Raw genomic sequence first — 24,457 nt, 5'->3', positions numbered from 1 at the left:
CATCTCTTTAAGACCTTTCCACAATTTGTTGTGATACACATAGTCAAAGGCTTTGGCATACTCAATAAAACAGAAGTAGATGTTTTTTTGGAACTCTTGATTTTTTGATGATCCAACAGATGTTGACAGTTTGATCTCTGGTCCCTCTGCCTTTTCTAAACCTAGCTTGAACATCAGGAATATCACAGTTCACATACTGTTGAAGCCTGGTTTGGAGAATTTTAAGCATTACTTTGCTAGTGTGTGAGATGAGTGCAATTGTGCACTAATTTGAACATTTTTTGGTATTGCCTTTCTTTGGGATTGGAATGAAAATACTTTTTCCAGTCCTGTGGGCCACTGCTGAGTTTTCCACATTTGCTGGCATATTGAGTGCAGCACTTTCAAAGCATCATCTTTTAGGATTTGAAATAGCTCAGCTGGAATTCTATCACCTCCACTAGCTTTGTTCGTAGAAATTCTTCCTAAGGCCCACTTGACTTCTCATCACATGATGTCTGCCTCTAGGTGAGTGATCACAGCATCGTGGTTATCTGGTTCATGAAGATGTTTTTTGTATAGTTCTTCTGTATATTATTTTCACCTTTTTCTAATATCTCCTGCTTCTGTGAGGTCCACACCATTTCTGTCTTTTATTGAGCCCATCTTTGTATGAAATGTCCCTTGGTATCTCTAATTTTCTTGAAGAAATCTCTGGTCTTTCCCACTCTATTATTTTCCTCTATTTCTTTTTTTTCCCCCCTCTATTTCTTTGCATTGATCACTGAGGAAGACTTTCTATCTCTCCTTGCTAATCTTTGGAACTCTGCCTTCAAATGGGAACATCTTTCCTTTTCTCCTTTGCTTTAGCTTCTCATCTTTTCACAGCTATTTGTAAGGCCTCTTCAGACAACCGTTTGGCCTTTTTGCATTTCTTTTTCTTGGGGATGGTCTTGATCACTGCCTTTGGTACAATGTCACAAACCTCCATCAATAGTTCTTCAGGCACTCTGTCTATTAGATCTAATCCCTTAAATCTATCTGTCACTTCTACTGTATAATTGTAAGGGATTTGATTTAGGTCATACCTGAGTGGCCTGTTGGTTTTCCTTACTTTCTTCAATATAAGCCTGAATTTGGCAATAAGGAGTTCATGATGAGCCACAGTCAGGTCCCGGTCTTGTTTTTGCTGACTATATGGAGCTTCATCTTCTGATGCAAAGCATATAATCAATATGATTTCAACATTGACCATCTGGTGATGTCCACACGTACAGTCTTCTCTTGTGTTGTTGGAAGAGGGTGTTTGCTATGACCAGTGTGTTCTCTTGGCAAAATTCTGTTAGCCTTTGCTCTGCTTCATATTGTACTCCAAGGCCAAATTTGCCTGTTACTCCAGGTATTTCTCGGCTCCTACTTTTGCATTCCAGTCCCCTATAATGAAAATGTCATCTTTTTGGGTGTTAGTTCTAGAAGGTCTTGTAGGTCTTCATAGAACTGTTCAACTTCAGCTTCTTTAGCATTGCTGGTTGGGGCCTAGCCTTGGATTACTGTGATAATGAATGGTTTGCCTTGGAAACGAACAGAGATCATTCTGTCATTTTAGAGATTGCATCCAAGTACTGCATTTTGGACTCTTTTGTTGACTTTGATGGCTACTCTGTTTTTTTCTAAGGGATTCCTGCCCACAGTAGTAGATATAATGGTCATCTGAGTTAAATTCACCCATTCCAGTCCATTTTAATTCACTTTTCCTAAAATGTTGATGTTCACTCATGCCATCTCCTGTTTGACCACTTCCAATTTGCCTTATTTCATGGACCTAACATTCCAGGTTCCTATGCAATACTGTTCTTTATAGCATTGGGCTTACTTCCATCACCAGTCACATCCACACCTGGATGTTGTTTTTGCTTTAGATCCATCTCTTCATTCTTTCTGGAGTTATTTCTCCACTGTTCTCCAGTAGCATATTGGGCACCTACTGCATTAGGGAGTTCATCTTTCAGTGTCCTATCACTTTGCCTTTTCTTACTGTTCATGGGGTTCTGAAGGCAAGAATAAAGAAATTGTCTGCCATTCCCTTCTCCAGTGGACCATATTTTGTCAGAACTCTCCACTATGACCCGTCCATCTTGGGTGGCCCTACATGGCATGGCTCATAGTTTCCTTGAGTTATACAAGGCTGTGGTCCATGTGATCAGTTTGGTTAATTTTCTGTGATTGTGGTTTTCAGTCTGTCTGCACTCTGATGGATAAGGATAAGAGGCTTATGAAAGCTTCCTGATGGGAGAGACTGAAGAGAAATAAAACTAACAAATTACCACTGTTGACAGAAGCAACCTGCTTTGCAGCATCTATTAAAATCTCATACTATAATGAAAGCTAGTAGGGCCCAAAGGAAGTTGTAACACACAGTATAAATTAAGAAATTTGTCCCCATGTTGAACAAGGAGCCTTCTGTTCAACCAAAAACCATCATTCATTAAACAACAAAGTACATCACACTGCATGGGAAAGGTAGTGTTATTCATGAAGGATTCCCAAACCATGTGAACTGTCATTTCACATATAACCTTTTTAGTAAGGAAGTCCATTTCTATTATCTGCTTGACTAAATTAGACCAGACAATTGGAGAATAAGTTTGGTACATATCCAGAATCATAAAATAATCTTCTGAGCCCCAAACAAAAAATAACAACTGTTCGCCAAAGAGTAACATCTGGGGTGTTCCATAGCACAATCCCCATAACAGTGAAAATGGGTACAATGCCCAATTTTCATCTGTTATATGTGCTAATTCTGAAAATACATGTGGCCTCATTTGCTACTTCAAATAAAAGTACTAGAGCATCTGTTCAGGTAAATCCCATATTCAGGGAAGTTAACTGTGCTCCTTGGAGCCAGATTTCATGTGCTTTAAATACGCATGATTTTGGCTCTAGAGAGTGTTTTATCAACAGGCTTTGAAGATTTGGCTTTGCTAAGAAATAATTACAGGGATTATGTCCTATGAATCATTTGATGCTAACAACATAAGGAAGGACTATTCACAGAGATATTCTGATTATCTATACATAAGTAAGTGTACCTTTATAACATTTTCCCATGTGAATGAAGACAATATGGGTAACTTCATATTTCCTAGTTGTTCTTCCTTAGGCATTAATAAAGAGCCCCTTGATGAAAGTGAAAGAGGAGATTAAAAGTTGGCTTAAAACTCAACATTCAAAAAACTAAGATCATGGCATCCAGTCCCATTACTTCATGGCAAATATATGGGGAAACAATGAAAAAAGTGACAGGTTTTATTTTCTTGGGCTCCAAAATCACTGTGGATCATGACTATAGTCATAAAATTAAAGGACGCTTGTTCCTTGGAAGAAAAACTATGACCAACTTAGACAGCATATTAAAAAGCAGAGACATTACTCTGTCAACAAAGGTCTGTCTGGTCAAAGCTATGGTTTTTCCAGTAGTCATGTATGGATATGAGAGTTGGATTACAAAGAGAGCTGAGAGCCAAAGAATTGATGCTTTTGAACTGTGATGTTGAAGACTCTTGAGAGTCCCTTGGACTGCAAGGAGATCCAACCAGTCTATCCTAAAGGAAATCAATCCTGAATATTCACTGGAAGGACTGATGCTGAAGCTGAATCTCCAATACTTTGGCCACCTGATGTGAAGAGTTGACTCATTGGAAAAGACCCTGATGCTGGGAGGGATTGGGGGCAGGAGGAGAAGGGGACAACAGAGGATGAGATGGTTAGATGGCATCACCTACTCAATGGACATGAGTTTGAGCAAGCTCCAGGAATTGTTGATGGACAGGGAAGCCTGGTGTGCTGCAGTCCATGGGATCATAAAGAGTCAGACATAACTGAGTGAACTGAACTGAAACTGACTGAAAATTGCATTCTTGAACTTTGTTCTAAGTTACTGGGAAACGGTTTGTTCTTTTGGACCTTGTTTTCTTGATTTGTTATGTGGATCTAGAGCAGTGCTCAGTCTAGGATTAATTATTTGCTACTTCTGAATCAAGACCTTCCTGGATACTCTGTTCAAAGTTCCATGAATTCACTGATTTTTCCTGCTTATCTTGTAGGAAAAGATACCTTCACAGCCTTGCCTGAACATCAGGAACTATTCTATTTTTCATTACATCATTATTTCCTTAACCTCAGGTACTTTCCTCACATATATATGCTCACCAGTAATTTACTGGACACTTTAGATCGACCCTCTCTGAGTCTCCTGGAATTCTCTCTCTTTGATGGCCTCTCTATTACTGTGTCCTGTGAACACTAGCTTTCTAGATCTCTCTAGACCCTCAACTCTGTCCCCTCTACTTAGGGAATATACAAGGGCTCTACTTCAGTTTCCACTCCTTGAACCATGGCTTGAAAACTCTCTCAAATTAGTAAGCTGGGCAATAGTAGAGCTCACCTTTTTTGTTTCCTATCTCCCTTTTCTTCATTGCTTGCTGTCCAGTGTTTTGAAAACCAGTCTCATTTTTTTTTTTTCTGTATTGCTTTTCTGTATTATTATTGCTGTTTCAGGCAGAATAAATCTAGTCCCTGTTACTCCATTTTGATCCAAAGAAGAATTTTCGGGCCATGATTGGAGAGAGAAAACAAAAGAAGGAATCTATTTGAGGATCCATAGATTTAATATCTTAATACTCAGGTCATTCAACATCTCTTGAGGTAAAATTGTAAACTTCCTTATTTTTTTCTTGTATAGTACATACAAGAGGCTGTGGTTGTTTCCAGAGACTGGCCTTTTGAAGGAAGGAAGTACTTATGAGGCATTAACCATATTCCCAGTTCATCATAGGCTTAATGACTAAGCCCATAAAGATAAAGAATGGGAAAACTGGGGAATGTTATTTCTACTTTTATCATATCTTTTTTGTGGTGGGCTTTTCATCAGGAGAGACTCCTTGTTAATCTCTGCAGCTCTGTCTCCTCCTGAAGACACAAGAGGTCATTATTTTATTGATGAGTGATGTCAGCTTCATAAGGACAGTCTCTCTGCTTCCACATTTTCCTGAGTTTTCACTACATAATGTATTATGCAAATCCCAGGAGCAAATCTTCTTAAAGGAAAACTAACCAATCAAACAAACTCTCTACCTGTATATTGCCTTGTTCCATTGATTTTTTCCCTTCAACACATTTTAAAAATTCATATAAATAGAGGGGGAAAAAAAACAACAAAACTCTGGGTCAAAAAGTCTGTGAACAAGATCTCTGGGTGAAAGAGAAGGGGAAGGAGAACTTAACTCAGTCTTTTGCTACCCCTTGTCATCCATGATTTCTATTTCTAGGGTATTTCAAAATCTTCTGAGTCTCTAGGGCATAAAATTTGGAAGTTGTCCATAGTTAACCAAATTTTAGTCACATTTATAAAATTAACTTTAATGCCTATTCTGAGATTTTTTTTTACTTAATTCAGAGGGCCTGGAAGACACAATGAGGACAGTCATTTTTTATAGCAGGCATTAAGGAATTCTTCCAACCATTCATGGTTAACAAAAATAGCATTCCAAAATCTGAGATAAAGAGTACAGATACAGATAATGCTTGGAAACCCAAAGAGGGATGGACAGTGATGAAAGAGTAGTTTCTAAGACACTATGCTCCTATTAAGAGATAAAAACTTAACTGCTGGCAAGAGTAAGGAGGGCCCCAATGACAGGGTTATTCACCAAATCTCCCATTTCCTCCCCTTTTACCCCATCCTCCTTCATTTCAGTTCAGTTCAGTCGTTCAGTTGTGTCCAACAGTAGCATGCCAGGCTTCCCTGTCCATCACCAACTACCGAAGCTTGCTCAAACTCATGTCCGTTGAGTCGGTGATGCCATCCAACCATCTCATCCTCTCCTCCTGTCCCCTTCTCCTCCTGCCTTCAATCTTTCTCAGAATCAGGGTCTTTTCAAATGAGTCAGTTCTTCACATCAGGTGGCCAAAGTATTGGAGTTTCAGCTTCAGCATCAGTCCTTCCAATGAACACCCAGGACTGATCTCCTTTAGGATGGACTGGTTGGATTTCCTTGCAGTCTAAGGGACTCTCAAGAGTCTTCTCCAACACCACAGTTCAAAAGCATCAATTCTTCAGCACTCAGTTAAGGCCATTCTCCTTAGCAATTCGATTTAGGTCATGTGCCTGGTTCTGGCCAATGACACATTAATACTTAATAGAAGTGGTTTGACACTTTCTGGATAGGGCACTGAAAAATGTGCCTATAATTTCATAGGTTTATTTTTCCACAACTATGTGATGGAAAAAGCTATTTATTCCATAATTACCCATCTAAAGGTGGTGGTTCTAATTCCCTGAGTGCTCTGTGGACTTAAGCACCACCTGACCCATGTGGAATCCATAGTGTGTAGTTGAACAAACTTTCATAATGTTGACCACTGATATTTTGGATTTGTTTCTTTTCACAGTATAAATTAGGCTATACTGACTAATACAGCCCTCAAACCTAAAGAGTTAGAGGGTAAAACACAGATGACTAGCAAGAAAAAAAAAGGAAAAAAAAAAGATAAAGCTAACAAAACACATGTATAAGATCAAGATTGAACATACAGTATTATCCTAGAATTCTAGGACTTCCCTGATAGCTCAACTGGTAAAGAATTCACCTGAAATGAGGAGACTGGTTCAACTCCTGGGTTGGGGAGATCCCATGGAGAAGGTATAGGCTACCCACTCCAGTATTCTTTGGCTTCCCTTATAGCTCAGCTGGTAAAAAATCCACCTGCAGTGTGGGAGACCTGGTTTCTATCCCTGGGTTGGGACGATCCCCTGGAGAAGGGAAAGGCTACCCACTCCAGTATTGTGGCCTGGAGAATTCCTTGGACAGTATAGTCTATGGGATCACAAAGAGTTGGATGTGACTTTCATGTTCTAGATGCAAGTTTTGTGTATGTTTCTTGTTTATATTCAGTATTTTCATCAAAATATTATATTCATCAAAATATTATATTTCATCAGAATTTTCATAAAAATATTCCTACCCTCACTACATACAAACTGAGTTCTCAGTAAAATCTGGTCAAGAATATTGTCCTATAATAACTATAATACTATATTAATCATCAGAACATATGTTTTTAGAACGTGTGATTAAAAAAACAAGGAAACCCATTTTTATGATGAATTTTACAATAACTGTGGATTTATTTTTCTGAAACTTTAATGTGTTTATTCTTTTTGAAAGTTAAGAATATATATTCCTTCTTTTGTAACTCACTTAGGTTAAACTTTTAAACAACTCATGACTATCTTCTTGTTGAACAAAGACCTATAATTCTTCCAGCTCCAACTATCCTAGAAAACCAGGATTTCAGCACTATTTTTATTTGTTTTTTTAATTTATAGGATACTGTTAGGGTAGGATACTAATTTTGTCAGTTTTCATTAATTTTTTTAGAAAAAAATGAGTTGAATTCTGGAAACTTAATGAACTCACTTTCATTAAAAATAGCTTAGAAAATTATATTTCTATAACATTTAAGCTATACTCAATACTCACCTTCAGATTTATTCATTATAAAATTATTCAGTAGAAAAAATGTAGCATGAATAAATCAAACTCTGTAATAGAGAATCTCACAAAGTAGATAATACTATGGCATTAATTCATATCTCTTAATTGCCTTAAAGAATACAGTAGTATTACAAAGGAGGGGAAATTAGCCTAGGATTAAAATAGCCAAAAGAACAAAACTTTCTGAGCACACATTTCCTATCACTGTAAATACACTAAAGAGAAAATAAGGACTCAAGTATTTAATCTTCCCCATCCTCACCTTCACCTGGATATTCTCATCCCTTTTTAACTTCTAAATAGTAATCTAAAAGAATCTTACCTGAGTTCAGGGAACTGGTTCACACCATAGTATCTGAATTCTACTTTCTTTCTTCCAAATTTTGTTCACTAACATGAAATCTATGGTTTCCGTTACTGTTAAAGCAATACTACTCATGTGAGGCAGCTGCTATGGACGTATAGACTGAGGGTGTTGATCCCCAGAATCAGAGATACAGACCAACGGCACAAGAATTCAATGCCAAGGTCTTGAAAGAGCTGTAATAATAGCACCCTTCCTGCTACTGACGTTGTGACCAGTAGGACTGGCAACACCACCAAACAGCCATCCTGGGTACTAATCATTCTGTGCTATCATAGACAAGTACTTCAGCTCATTTCATAAGTGTTTTAGTTGGTGCATGGGAAGCTATGACAAATTTAGACAGCCTATTGAAAAGCAGATACATCACTTTGCTGACAACAGTCCATATAGTCAAAGTTATGGTTTTTCCAGTAGTCATATATGGATGTGAGAGCTGGACGATAAAGAAGTTCTGAGCACCAAAGAATTGATGCTTTTGAACTGTGGTGTTGGAGAAGACTTTTGAGAGTCCCTTGGACTGCAAGAAGATCAAACCAGTCTATCCTAAAGGAAATCAACCCAGAATATTCATGGAAGGACTGATGCTGAAGATGAAGCTCCAATACTTTGGCCGCCTGATGCAAAGAGCCAACTCATTGGAAAAGACCCTGATGCTTGAAAGATTAAAGAAAGAAGGAGAAGAGGGTAGCAGAGGATGAGATGGTTAGATAGCATCACTGACTCAACAGAAATGAATCTGATTAAACTTCAGGAGATAGTGAAGGACAGGGAAGCATTGTGTGCTGCAATCCATGGGGAGGCAAAGAGTCAGACATGACTTAGTGACTGACCAACAAAAACAATGCATTCATACCATGAAATTCTTGCTGTGGCACACAAGTATTGGCTTATTGAATAAAGTGAGCAAATAGTCTGAATGACAGGCAATAACAACATTGTCCCTAAATTACTTCCCTCTCTCTTGATTCATTCTTTAGTCTCAAAAAAAAAATTTTTTTAAAGAAAAGATGTTTTACTTTTTGAAGATTATATTCTAATTCAGTAAAAGTTTCCATGTATTCTAAAATTTGTATCTATCAAAGAAAAATATTATATCTTATAGTTTGTACTCTTTTAAATCTGTACTTTTGTATTTGAAACTGCACATAAAATCTTTGAGTGATTGTATTGAGTGATAGAATTGAAGTAAGCTTGATTTCTTTGTCTTGAAAATCACTATGCTACCACTTTTTAAAATTGCTAAATTTAGCAAATTGCTGTACTACAGGAGTTAGAGGTATAAACTGTACCAGAATTAAGCTGGAGTAATTTCAAATCATTAAAAATGTACTCTAGAAATGAATACAGGTAGCTAAATCTGTGCATGCCAGGGATTGAATATACCTATAACTAAGAGTTCTCCATATTAACTTTCAAATTACATACAATGCTTCTTAACAGGTAACAAATGAAAATATAAAACAAGTATGCAATGAAATATAAAGCAATAATGAACAAATTGATTGGAGTAAGAAGTGAAAACCCACTCTAGTACTCTTGTCTGAAGAATTCCATGGACAGAGGAGCCTGGTGGGCTCCCAGGGGGTCGCAAAGAGTGGGATGCGACTGAGCACACACACACAAATACTGACAATAAAGTTAAATTTTAAGAATTTCAAAAGCTGATGTGATGTTACATAAGCCACTAACTGCGGGCTTCCCAGGTGGCACTAGTGATAGAGTCAGTGATAGAGACTCAGAAGATGCAGGTTCGATCCCTGGGCCAGGAAGATCCCCTGAAGGAAGGCATGGCAACCCACCACAGTATTTCTGCCTGGACAATCCCATGGACAGAGGAACCTGGCAGGCTACAGTCCATAGGGTCGCAAAGTCAGACACGACTGAAGCGACTTCGCAGTCACTCACAGGCCACTAACTGCAGCAACCATCTTTTTACTCTGAATGATTTTTTTTTTTCAGGGAGTAATGGTTTCTTATGCATGATGTTTAGAATTTCCAGTGCAGGAGTAATAAGTAATAAGAAGCAGAGTGACTAACATTTGATTTAACTATTTTTGAATTCTCCGCATATAAGGAACCATCTTTTCACCTGCACTAAGACACTAATTTGACTATCTTGTCCTTGGCACAAAATTGAGTTTTATAAAGTAAGAAAAAAAAATGCAGTGTTGTTATTGACTATGAAACAATGAGACTTTTGAAAACAGCAGAAATGCCAACGAAATTGTAACTGCTTTTACACTGAAACAACAGCAAACACAAGCACCAACAGTTCGTTGAATTCTAAAGGTCCACATGTTGCATCTTCAGCCACTTTGTAGTGATATAAGTGAGAATACCGGACAGCTGAATTATCTATGCATAAGCGCCTCATTTGGTTTTGCTGGTGGTTGACTTCAGGAGGGTGTCTGGTGATGGGCTAAGGGGGATGAAACCTAGCCTACCTTCTTCTTGCCAAGCTGTGAACTCAGACATATGACTGCATCTAACCAGAGCAAGTGGCACATTGTACTAGTTAGCATAAAGACATGTATTTTCTTAAGGTATATCCCATAGGGCTGCATTTACCCAGAGGGTGTACCAATTCTGCTTTGTTCAAATATTCCCTTCAGACTACTGAAATATCTGTAGCTAAAAGAGATAATTTTAACCTTCACTTTTCTACAGGTCAATTTCTTAGACAGAAATTCACCCAGTATTTTATTAAAAATTCTTTCAACATTTTGTTTCTTATGTAAATCATGTAATAGATAAAGAATCAAATAATGCAGAAGGTCTCTTGTCCATCCCTCCAATTCTATTTTTAAATCACTATTTTTGACACTTCTAATGAATAGCTTCATATCAATAATATTTATATTTTCACAACTCCCATTACACATTGTCTGCTAGTTGAGGATATACTTTCTAACATACTCATATTTTGATAGTTTGTTGTATAGTTCTTCTTTGTCTCTTGAGTATCTGACCTTCTCCCTACTGAGAGATATCTATCTGGCTTAGGGTTTAGAGAACATGAATATTTGCTGAAGGAAAAAAAAAAAAAGCAAAGAGAAAGAATAAGGTAATAATCAGCTTCTTATCTGCCAAATAGGATTATCTCAAAAGACTATCATCTTGAGATCCATGCAATTGTCTTTAAAAAGAAATTCTAAATTGATTTAACCTCATCCTTGTTCTCTGCTTGCACTCCTTATTTCTTATGTCAACATAGAGTATTCCAAATGTATAGAAAAACCACGCCTGTATCTAATAATGACTCAACAATAAACTGAAGGCAGAAAGAAGGAGAGAATGACACATGGAAAACCTTTTCATTGGATCCTGGGAGCTAAAGGGAGAGGAACACTGAGAAAGGTATGGGAAAGCAAGACTGTCAGACAACTATGCTTCCTAGAAAGGAGTTACATTTGAAATGTAGTGGAGACAACTGGCACAGAATGGACTTTTACCTTTGGCTCCTGTAGTAGGGAAAATGACCCCTCAAAGATGCCCACATGCTCATCCCTGGAACCTGTGAAGATGTTACCTTACTATGCTGATGTGACTAAAATAAAGATTTTGAGATGGGTAGATTATCCTGGATTACCTTTGTGGACCCAATGTAATTACAAGGGACCTTATAAGTAGAGGCAGATAAAAGAGAGCAAGAGATGTGAAAATGTTATTCTGTTAGTTTTGAAGATGAAGGAAGGAGCCAAGAACTAAACAATGCAGGTGGCCTCAAACAATGCAGGTGGCATGCTTGAGATGCCACAAAGGTAACAAGAGATTCTCCTATGAGCCTCCAAAACAAATGCAAACCTGCTGACACCCTTATTTTACTAAAGTGAAACCTATTTCAGTCATCTGACCTCTAAAATTATAAAATAATAACCTCATGTTGTTTTAAAACACTGGTTTAAACCATGGTAACACGTTACAGGAGCAGTAGGATACCAATATAGTTCCCTTCAGAACTCGGGCAATGACTGCATGGCCAAACTCCCACCATATCACTTTAACACTGCCATCTTATTCAGGCAAATGGAGTCTGAAATAAGGCTTTCCAAGCCCTCTGCATTTCTTTGTGGCATGGAAGCAAAATAGATAAGTAATGAATTAGCTGTGAGGACTCCCAGAAGAGATATTCCACATCAGAGCCTGGGCATGGTGTGACAGTTAGCTGGAAGGATACACAATCTAGCTGCATCTCACAGTTTTCAGCCAGAGGGACCCAAAGTGAGGGCATATCAACCACTAAGAGGTATCAGACTCTGAACAAGCTGAAAGAAAAAACAGACTCTACATTTAATCAGCCATAGACTCAGAACAGCAATCAGAAACTAGGTGGGAGTGAAAACGGAAGAGTCCAAGACATAAAGATAGATTTTTTTTTTTTCCTGCACCTATGAGTTGTGATGCAGATGTGTTTATGACAAAAGCAAAATTACTTTAAACTACATCTCTCTTTGTTCCTACTTCTCCTATTAGTTATATTGGCATTCACATGCTCCCTTCTAATTATCTCTGCCTCTTCAGAAAACTTATATTTCTTTTTCTGTAAACCACAGACACTATCTTTTGATGCTCTACATTATTAGGTGAGAACCTTAGCACATTTTCATTCGCTTCACCTCTCCTCACATCCTCTCATCTCCTAAATTCTTTATGTTCATATCTTCTGGTAAACATAGTTTTCTGAAATTGATGCTAGAAACTTAAAACTAATAACATTATTCAGATAACTTGGATGATACAAATAAGATTTTTTAATACAGTACCAAGCAAAAATACATGTGCATTGCATTTTAATGTGACCCTAATTCTGCCTTCATTGTAAACTGAGGCTTTTCAGAATTCCCATTCTTTTCAAACGTTGCTACTTATATATGGTTTTTGAATATCTCTTTATTTTCTTCTAGGTTAAATCCGTATGTATTTATTTTCATATTTTCTCTCTAGGTTTAATATCTTGCTTTGTTGGAAATAAATTCTCTATTGAATTCTTTAATAAACAAACATGCAATATAAATGTATATCATGAAAGAAAATGCCTTTATTCTTTCCTTACTTTTAATTGTTTTTCTATTTGGAACAGAATTCTAGATAGAAAATAATTTTTTTAAAGTAAAAGCATCAGTCCATTTTTCTCTAATGTCCAATGCTACCAATAAGACATCTGATACTATTCTTACTCTAGTCCACTTGTATTTAAACTTTTGATTTGTTTGCTAGTGTTTTAATTTATTTAACTTTAGTACTTTTAATTTCCTCACAGAAGCTTTTAAGTGTTCCCTTTAACTTTTTTGTTGTTTGAATTTTGCTAATGCATATTCATTGCACAAGGCCTAAGTTGACACTTTTAATTCAAAGATTTTTTTCCTTTAGATTCAGAAATTTCTCTTTCTATAATCTCTTTGACAACTTATCTCCTCAAGTTTTTCTACCCTCTTTCTAGAATTTTGATTAATCTGATTTTTTTAAATCCTAGATTGATTCCTTGTATCTCTTTCCTCTATTCTGTCTCATTTTTTCCTACTTAAGTTTCCTCAACTTCATTTCCCAATTTTCTATTGATTTATTACCTTATTTATAAAATATGTCACAAATAAGAATAGTTTATAAATCATAAGTATATAGCTTAATGAATCTTCACAAAATATACCTGTGCAGCTATCATGCTGGTTAATAAATAGAATATAACCCCAAACTCAGAAGTTCTGGTTGTGTCTGCTTTCAGTCACTAATCCCTCATATGTAAACAATACTATGATACTGTTACATTTGCTGGGCATGCAAATATAATTAGATATATGCAAATATTACTTAGATCTGGTTCAGAAATTAATAAATTTGAGTATACTCTTTTTTGACTTTTTTATTTCATTCAATGTTTGTGAATTGACCCATTTTGTTATATATAACTATATTTTTGTAATTTTCTGATAATCAACTACTTTGCTTAATACTGTGATCAGCATGTACACATGAAGGAAGTACCTAAGGCCAAGGAAAGCATAATCCAAAATAACCCTGTGGAAATATTTGCAAACAGGATTATGAACAGTCCCTGTCACTATACTGCCCAGCATGTGACAGGTACTTCATACGTATCTACTAAAAGAGATGCAAGTTTTAGATCAACAATATTGAACAGTTAAAATGAGCTATTTTTAGTAAGGGCAAATATAATTTAAATAAATAACTTCCTGTGAAAATAAATAACCATAAATTAAACCACATCTGTAGACAGAAGTCAAAATTATCTTAACCCCCCAAAAAGTCTTCTAGAATATGAGACATAATTTTCTTACTCAAATTTGAAAGTAAATTGGAATCTCCACTTGGAGATTCCAGTTGAAGTGAATTTCCAAGTTATTTGAAAAAGAACTTGACATCATTTAATACGCTTGAGCTATACACAGCCAATGACTGAGTGATACTGCTCTTAGGTATAAATCTCAGGGGAACTCTAGCTTCTCTAAAATGTGTCATCATTAGGACACTAATTCAACTTAGGTGAATGTAGAACTGTTTCTAAAAGAACAAAATGAAAACAATTCAAAGATCTACTTTAGGTAAATAAATTAAAAATTATGATCTAATGAAATAATAGACTAATATATAGAAGCTAGGTGTATATGTACCATTCAGATAATTCTCAAAAATATTCTATTAAATGAAATATATGACAGAAGGAAATTCCACACAATTCTTTGTATAATGGAATTTGAGTACATTAAATAAACATATACAACAATATGCACAGTAATGGATTCATTTATATGAAGCAAAATTTATAAAAAGGACTGAAAAAATGTATAGGCAGTATATGGCAGTGGTTTCTTCCACAGAAAAAGGAAATTGAATGCCTTGGGGAGGATGGTAAGCAAAAATTATGTCCTCAATTTTATCTGCAATGTTTTATTTCTATCACATAAAAACAAAGAATGGCAAGGAATACTGCAAACTGTTACTGTTTATGATATGTGGGTACATAGATATTTGTTATTTCCTATTTACTTTTTCTGAATTTAATTATCATAAATGTTATAACTTAAAATTAAAAAAATAAAAATATATAGTGCTCAAATATCCTTTATTTTTTATCATTTATATTTTTAATAATCAACCATATAGAACCAACCTCAATATATAAGAATAAGACATCTGTTTGAACTATGGTATATCATGCAAAGGTAAATAGCTTATAAATGATAAGGAATCACTTAATACTGAAAGATTTTCACAGTATATCATATAGCTGGTCACCCCTCCAAAATTTAACTATCAGAAAGAGCACTGAGAATTTTTATTTTTACTCTTGTTTATGTTGTTGACAGCTACTCTGAAAAAGAGACGTGTGAGAAGTAGGCGTTAGACGGTAGGTGTTGGAAGATTGACTCAGAGAAAGTGATACAGTTATGTCCACATATTTCCAGGAATGGACAATCTATCCCTGAGTTTGTAATGACTGTGTCCTTCTCACTGCCTGGAGAGATTATACATTTGTGTTTCTAAAGGTCTTGATAGACTTTCAAGCTCTACTGTGAAAAAGGAATAGGATTTTAAAAAAGGAAGTAACCTGAAGAGAGACTAGAATGGAGGGAAGTCCAGTTTAGGATCGTTCTAACACATTGCTCCACTGTGAAGATAGAAGCGCTTACGAATGACTGGAGCAATGTCAAGATTAGTGGGGAATATAATAAATTGTCATCTAAGACTCAAGGTTCTCTGCCTGTAGCATCCAGGCAGATGTACCATGATAGGAATACACACGTAAATGTGATTTGACGCTGTCAGTGATTTAAAGCCTAGACTGCTGATTACCTGGTTATTACATGAATTGCTTCATTTTCAAGCCCGTTATTTGAGACTCCACATGTCACTCATCATGCTGCATAGGGAAGATCTACTAATTAAATCTCAGGATACTTGTAAATTCTGGGAAACCACTGTGTATCTCTCCATAAATTAGTTTTGGAGGGAGGGAAACTGCCTGCTGGAATATAAGCCCCTTCTTTGGAGAGTCATCTTTACACTTACTAGGAAAATGTTTTAAGTAAAATTAGTATTTTTTAATCGTACCTTTCACAGGCTGAAAATTTGTAATAATTATGCATTTTATACTTTAAGAATTCTCTCCTGCTAGTCTGAGGATCAACTCATCTTTAATATCTTAATAGAATTGTGGTTCTGCTACTGGAAATGTGATATGATTCAATGCAGAAACTTCAAAATAGAAGATCATGCTAACTCTTGAGGATGCAAGTTTATCTAGCATACCAGTGGAAAGAGAACTTTTTTTTCTCACCAAACTTAATTTAGGGTACATTATAGGCTTTCAATAAATAAAGAACTCCATGAAAAATACAACATTTGAACTGAATCAGGGATGATTATGCTAGAGCATAGTTGGCCTAGGTGACTCTAGAACAAAGGCAAAGGGAAAGGAAAGTATGTTTATGAAATCAAAAGTTGCAATTATTCTGAACTCAAACAAGGATAAAGTCTTATTTCCTTGTGCATAACTTAGGATTTTAAAGTCTTTCTAGTAGTTCTAAAAATATTTAGGACATTAATGGATTCATCTTAAGCCTGTACAGGCTTTCTAAATATATATTCATATTCATATAATTGACAAATAAATCACTTTACATTCATCTAATTGAGTGCTCTATGATTTTTTGCAAAGTATCATTAATGATTGTATTTGGGCAATGTTATTCATTTTATACATGAGGAAACTAGCATTAAAATGTAGTTAGAGAAGGATATATTATTCTCTATATTTCATTTGATTCTTATTGTTGTGTAGAATTCCACTGAGGAACCATATGTGAATACCTTTATCCATTTTGTTACCATATGGATAGTTTCAAGTTTGGGTCAATTAAGATCAACACTGATATCAGCATGCTTACATTTGTTTGGTGGTATACAATACCACCTAAGAATTAATCAAGGGGTCTTAGAGTATTCATATTTTTAACTCTATGTTAAAAATGCTATAATTAAAAATGTTTAAAAGGAAAATAAAAGAAAGACAGCCTTTTTAATTTCAAAGCTGAGGCAGGAATTTATATCAGGTATCAGTGTGTAGAAAATTTTAATAATAATTTGGAAAGTGACTTTTCTAAGTCACATGACTAGCAACTATCAAAAATAGAACTTGAAACTTTTATTCCAAGTCCAATAGTAAATTGGGTCTAATTCCTATTTAATCTATAAGTTATCCAAATGAATGCAAATCACATCAGGATATAAGGAAAATTGAGGTTACCTATTAACTCAGCATGGTATTGAGTCCGTTACAATTCATTTGAATCAGTATTTTTAACCTAACTGCAGATGTACATTGTTTTGGAAAAATAACATTTAACTCTCAAATTAGTTTATCTTCATAATCATCTTTCCTAGGTTGGTAAGGATATTTAGAACAACAAGATAATGAATTGGTATATTTCCAAAAGCATTTCCCATTACTTATTGACCAGTGGAGAAAAATAAGTCTACTAGAGTATTATAAAAGCTGACTCATTTTTGATAATTTCTATTTAAAGCCACAAAGCATACATAATCACAGGCTGAAAAGAAAAAGATATTTCATTTGTGACTGAATTACCAAATAATAGAATACCATAGAGAATAAAACCACATTTTAGGTAGGTGAATCAATGAAATACAGGTTGCCTTTTAATCAGAGTACATCATTTCAATAGTATGATTTTTTAAATTTTACAAGCAAGTTTGTATTTAAGAACCTGGAAAATGTGTCACTAGTTTGTACACTTAAAGGGCATACTTTAGTCTTTACTTACTCATTGTGTCCTTTTATCTTTGTGGAAGATAGGTTTTCTGGAGAGCTGGAAAACTTGCATCAGATGTGTTGCTCAGGAAGAGATAAGGCCTGACAATGCTCTCTCCTCTCATCCAGCCTCACTGGGACCATTTGCCAAGATTTAGAGAGCCTGATGTCTGTAAACATTTCTGTAAAAAGAAAATCAAGGAATTTAAATTCTTTGTATAGGCTTGGATAAATATATTGAGACTACATTCTCATCTTACTGGCATAATTAATAGATATGTATTATCCCTTCTCATCAAATTCTTATCCATTCAAACTATTTTCTGTTTAAATTTTGAAGTGCTTAATTGTAAATGTCTTAACTGTCTCCACAAAACATGGAGTTTTGAATATTTCCAATGTTTTGAATATTTCCAAATTCTCATTAATAGTTTTCCTTCAGTTATTGCTCCCAATTAACCTCTGTAGTTTCTTTAATACAAAAACATTGCACTTTCTATTATTTGCATTTTTATCTCACTAATAACCTTTTTCATCTCCATCTTTTGATTGCAAATCTCATTATTTTGAGATTACTATCACCTAAGTGTTGTAAAACCACTGTTATCAACAACTTCTTTTCATTAAAAAATTAAAATTCACCTTATCATTGTTCACTGCTCAGCATCCTGTTCTATGCAGTGACCCTGAGCGGCTTTATAAACTTGTCTGTTATTTCAGAAGACTTAGCCCATGATTCTCTAAATATATCCAGATGCACTAGATGAGTTTTGATTGAATCAAGCTGAAGAGTTTTATATCCAGCAATATGCACCCAGAATTTAAGTTTTTCTTTTTAAATAAGTCTATTATCACATCTTGTGGCTCATATGGTGAAGAATCTGCCCACAGTGAGGGAGACCCGGGTTCAGTTCTTGGGTAGGGAAGATGCCCTGGGGGAGGAAATGGTAACCCACTCCAGTATTCTTGCCTGAAGAATCCCATGGACCAAGGATCCTGATAGTAATTACAGTACATGGGGTCACAAAGAGTTGGACATGACTGAGCAACTAACACTTAACTATAAATATACATATCAAAACAAAGCAGCAGCATTCTCATATTTGTAAACACACATACACACACACACAAAGAAAACATTTAAAGAAGAATAATTATCATGCCCAGTTATTTTTCAGGAATTATTATTCTAAGCGTTTGGAAGTAAAGAGGATTATTTTATTTAATCTTTACAAAACTGTATGCCATAGGCACTATGATTTATCCCATTTTACCAAAACAAACAAACAAAAAATTAACTGTCTTTCCTGCTAGCTGAGTTCGCCAACGCCACCCCCCCCCCCGACTCAGCTCCTTCTGTACATTTCTCTCCTTCTACCCTGCTCTCCCCCTGCATTATATACTCCCTAGTTTTCTCCATCCCTCCAAGCCAAACTCTTTAGGCATGGTCTCACCTCAAGGTCATTGCATACTTCCTGCATTGCCTCAAAATTTAGGCATCTGGAACAGAATCCACTTCACAAGTGTTTTTAATGACTCTTTGTTCTTTTCAACCCAGAGTTTGAAAAAAGATATGTCACAGTCAACATATTGCTTCTGAAATACCATAAAGGAGATCTCAGGCATCCCTCCCCATAAAAAGCAAGAGGATCATTTTCCACCACAAAAACTCATGACAAAGAAAAAACTCAAATTGAATGCAGTCATCCCATTAAATAGAATTTTATCCCTTAACAATTATTAGGGCTTGCCTGATAGAGAAAATTTAATTTTCCTATCTAGGGAATGGGTCGCTTAGTGTTTTTTTTTAATAAAATGACAATAAAATTTATAAAAACCAATTATAGATCTACATATGACTTAGCCCTTTGATAAAAATAGGATAATTTTATAAATGCACCAACATGATAAATCAGAAAATCAATTGTATGTAATATAATTTAATTTACTGTATTACTGTACCTACATTTTTAGAAATATCATTTACATAATTTCTACATTATTTTTACAGAGAAGTTAGAAATAAAGAAACCTCTGTCAAAATCTTGGAAGTTTTCTTTGTGCAATACTTAACTGTTCTCCTCAAGGACATCTGAACAAAACAGTTTGGTTTAACTAATAATTAATGTAGAAACAGTTTAATTATTTTTGTTGATTTTTTTTCTTTCCTTTAGTGAATTTTTCCTGTGATTGCACAGGCAATAGAGTTTAATTTATTTGTTATTATGAGGACTGGTGCCCAGCGGAATTTTTTTTCCTTCTTAAGGCACTATCTCATAATGGTAGACTCATAAGAATTTATATACAATTAAAATGTATAAATTAACCTGTACTTCCCCTCAAAGTCTGTTCATTTGATCTTAGATAAAATTATTTTATTATAAAAACATCTCATGTATTTCCAATGCTATCTAAATAATTCAAAATCAACTAAGTCAATTTCAATCAGTCTCCAATTAAAATAAATAATTTTTTTAAAAAAAGAAATACATTAAAAATATATTAAGAATTCATGCTGATATTTTTAATAAAATGATCCAATCATTTCTGTGACAGTATTTTTTCTTTGTGATAAAGATAATAAATACTGAATTGGAGCTACTTTTTTAATAATGATATCAAAATGTGTTCATCAAGTTTAGAACTGTCCTTTACAGATTTACTCAGAAAAGTGGAAATCCTATTCAAACACTATCACTAAATCTTAAAATATTTCAGAAGTGTTCATTTGGATTTATCACCAGAGCCATAGAATTAAACACAAGAAACAAAATGAATATTCTAATTTAAAGTACAAATACAACTTTCTTTGTTCCTTTTATGTTTTCTCCTTTCTTCCTACCATTTAACTTAGTTCAATTCAACCCATCCCATTTCCCAAAATTCTTCCAGCCTCAGGATTAAACTATGGAGTCATATGAACTATATGATATAGAATGACAGAAGAAAGTTAATAAACATATGGTTGTTGCTGTTGTTTAGCTGCTAAATCATGTCCAACTCTTTTGAGATCCCATGGACTGTGGCCCACAAGGCTTTTCTGTCCATGAGATTTCCCAGGCAAAAATTCTGGAGTGGGTTGCCATTTCCTTTTCCAGGGGGTCTTCCTGACACAGGGATCAAATCTGGGTCTTCTGTAGTGGCAGGCAGATTCTTTACCACTGAGTCACCAAGGAAGCCCCAAACACATGGTAGTTACATGATAAATGTGGTTAGGGATAATATAGTTGTAAATAATAGTATAATTAAATATCCAGTGCCAAAGGCTGCTTGTATAGTCTATACAAAGGGGAGTGTAATGTAGTAAATGTATCATTGCTTTTGTCTGAAATTGTTCTAATAAATTTCATGTATTTTAAAAGCTAAATCAGAAAACATAAATCAAAGTACTCAGCAAAATATAAAAGAAAATTATCAAAGATAAAAGAAATAAAAAGGCAGTACTTAAACTTATATGTAGAAAGCTGTGATCTCACCATGTGAAATGTTTTAGAAAATGTCATTTAAGTGAGTAGTACTGGAGCATAGGGAGACTGATTTCAAAAGAGAGAAATAACAAAACAAGTGCTCCTGGATCAAGTACACGTAGTGTTCACGAGACCAGAAAGACAAAGTTGGCATGTACTGTTCATAATGTATGAATGTTCTAGATAAATCAATTTAGATCTTTGATATCTTGAACCAATGGAATTTTTTAAAGAAATGGAAAAAGGCAAAATGGCTGTCTGAGAAGGCCTTAGAAACAGCTGACAAAAGAAGAGAAATGAAAGGCAAAAGAGAAACAGAAAGATACACCCATCCGAAAGCTGAGTTCCAAAGAATAGCAGGGAGAGATAAGAATACCTTCCTAAGTGATCAATGCAAAGAAATAGAGGAAAACAATAGAGTGGGAAAGACTAGAGATCTCTTCAAGAAAATTAGAGACACCAAGGGAACATTTCAGGCGAAGACGGGCACAATAAAGGACAGAAATGGTATGGACCTATCAGAAGCAGAAGATATTAAGAAGAATTGACATGAATACACAGAAGAACTATACAAAAAAGATCTTAATGACTCAGATAACCTCAATGGTGTGATGACTCACCTAGAGTCAGACACCTTGGAGTGTGAAGGCAAGTGGGAAGCATCACTACAAACAAAGCTACAGGAGGTGATGGGATTCCAGTTGAGTTATTTCAAATCCTAAAAGATGATGCATTCAATACACCAGCAAATTTGGAAAACTCAGCAGTGGTCACAGACAGGAAAAGGTCACTTTTAACCAATCCCAAAGAAAGTCAAAGCGAAAGAATATTCAAACTACTGTCAATTGCACTCATTTTACATACTAGCAAAGTAATGCTCAAAATTCTCCAAGTTAGGCTTCAACAGTATGTTAACCGAGAAATTCCCGATGTTCAAGCTATATTTTTTTCTTTTTTTTTTCTTTTTTCCCTTTATTTGTATTAGTTGGAGGCTAATTACTTTACATCATTGCAGTGGTTTTTGTCATACATTGAAATGAATTAGCCATGGATTTACATATATTCCCCATCCCGGTCCCCCCTCCCACCTCCCTCTCCACCCGATTCCTCTGGGTCTTCCCAGTGCACCAGGCCCGAGCACTTGTCTCATGCATCCAACCTGGGCTGGTGATCTGTTTCACCCTAGATAATATACATGTTTCAATGCTGTTCTCTTGAAACATCCCGTCCTCGCCTTCTCCCAGAGTCCACAAGTCTGTTCTATACATCTGAGTCTCTTTTTCTGTTTTGCATATAGGGTTATCGCTACCATCTTTCTAAATTCCATATATATGTGTTAGTATACTGTAATGGTCTTTATCTTTCTGGCTTACTTCACTCTGTATAATGGGCTCCAGTTTCATCCATCTCATTAGAACTGATTCAAATGAATTCTTTTTAATGGCTGAGTAATATTCCATGGTGTATATGTACCACAGCTTCCTCATCCATTCGTCTGCTGATGGGCATCTGGGTTGCTTCCATGTCCTGGCTATTATAAACAGTGCTGCGATGAACATTGGGGTGCACGTGTCTCTTTCAGATCTGGTTTCCTCGGTGTGTATGCCCAGAAGTGGGATTGCTGGGTCATATGGCAGTTCTATTTCCAGCTTTCTAAGAAATCTCCACACTGTTTTCCATAGTGGCTGTACTAATTTGCATTCCCACCAACAGTGTAAGAGGGTTCCCTTTTCTCCACACCCTCTCCAGCATTTATTGTCAAGCTATATTTAGAAAAAGAAGAAAAACCAGATCAAGTTGCAAACATCCAGTGAATCATATAAAAAACATCGACTTCTGTTTCATTGACCACACTAAAGTCTTTAGCTGTGTGGATAACTACAAACTGTGGGAAATTCTTAAAGAGATGGGAATACCAGATCCCCTTACCTGCCTCCTGAGAAACCTGTATGCAGGTCAAGAAGCAAGAGTTAGAACTGGTCATGGAACAACAGACCGGTTCCAAATTAGGAAAGGAATATATCAAGGCTGACTACTGTCACCCTGCTTATTTAACTTATATGCAGAATACATCATGTGAAATCGTGGGCTGGATGAGGCACAAACTGGAATTAAGACTGCCAGGAGGAATATCAATAGCCTCAGTCTTGCAGATGACACCACCCTTATGGCAGAAAGTGAAGAACTAAAGAGCCTCTTGATGAAAGTGAAAGAGGAGAGTAAAAAAGCTAGCATAAAACTCAACACTCAGAAAACTAAGATCATGGCATCCAGTCCCATTACTTCATGGCAAATAGATGGGGAAACAATGGAAACAGTGACAGAAGATATTTTGGGGGCTCCAACATCACTTGAGATGGTGACTATAGCCATGAAATTAAAAGACGTTTGCTCCTTGGGAGAAAATCTACGATCAACCTAGAGAGTGTATTAAAAAGTAGACACATTACAACAAAGGTCCATCTAGTCAAAGCTATGGCTTTTTTAGTAATCATGTATGGATGAGAAAGTTAGACCATAAAGAAAGCTGAGCACCGAAGAATTGATGCTTTTGAACTGTGGTGTTGGAGAAGACTCTTGAGAGTCCCTTGGACAGCAAGGAGATCCAACCAGTCCATCCTAAAGGAAATCAGTCCTGAATATTCATTTGAAGAACTGATGCTGAAGCTGAAATTCCAATACTTTGGCAACCTGATGCAAAGAACTGACCCATTGGAAAAGAACTCATGCTGAGAAAGAGTCAAGGCAGGAATAGAAGGGACGACAGAGGAGATGTTTGGATGGCATCACCAACTCAATGGTCATGTGTCTGAGCAAGCTCCAGGAGATAGTGAAGAACAGGGAAGCCTGGCATGCTGCATTCCATGGGGTTGCAAAGATTTGGATACAACTGAGCAACTATACAACAACAATTTATTTTATTTTTATTAACCTCATCTTGCTTAGCCCTATCTTCATTTTAGAAATTCTTTACTCTTCAGAAGAAATGTTTTTCCCCCTCTAAAATTTCTTTGAGATTGCACCCAATTACTGCATTTTGGACTCCTGGACACTTACAGGCAAGTCTGGGTCAGTCTCTTGTGAGATCACTGCTCCTTTCTCCTGCATCCTGGTGCACACATGGTTTTGTTTGTGCCCTCCAAGAGTCTGTTTCCCCAGTCCTGTGTAAGTTCCATAATCAATTCACACTGTCCACCAAAGACAAATTCTCTGGGGGTTCTCAGTCCCTTTGGCAGATCGCCAGGCTGGGAATCTGTTGTGGGTCCTAGAAATTTCTTAACAGTACAAGTATAAC

Source organism: Odocoileus virginianus, chromosome 6, assembly GCF_023699985.2.
Source record: "Odocoileus virginianus isolate 20LAN1187 ecotype Illinois chromosome 6, Ovbor_1.2, whole genome shotgun sequence".
NCBI lineage: Eukaryota > Metazoa > Chordata > Mammalia > Artiodactyla > Cervidae > Odocoileus > Odocoileus virginianus.
This window is presented reverse-complemented; position numbering follows the sequence as displayed.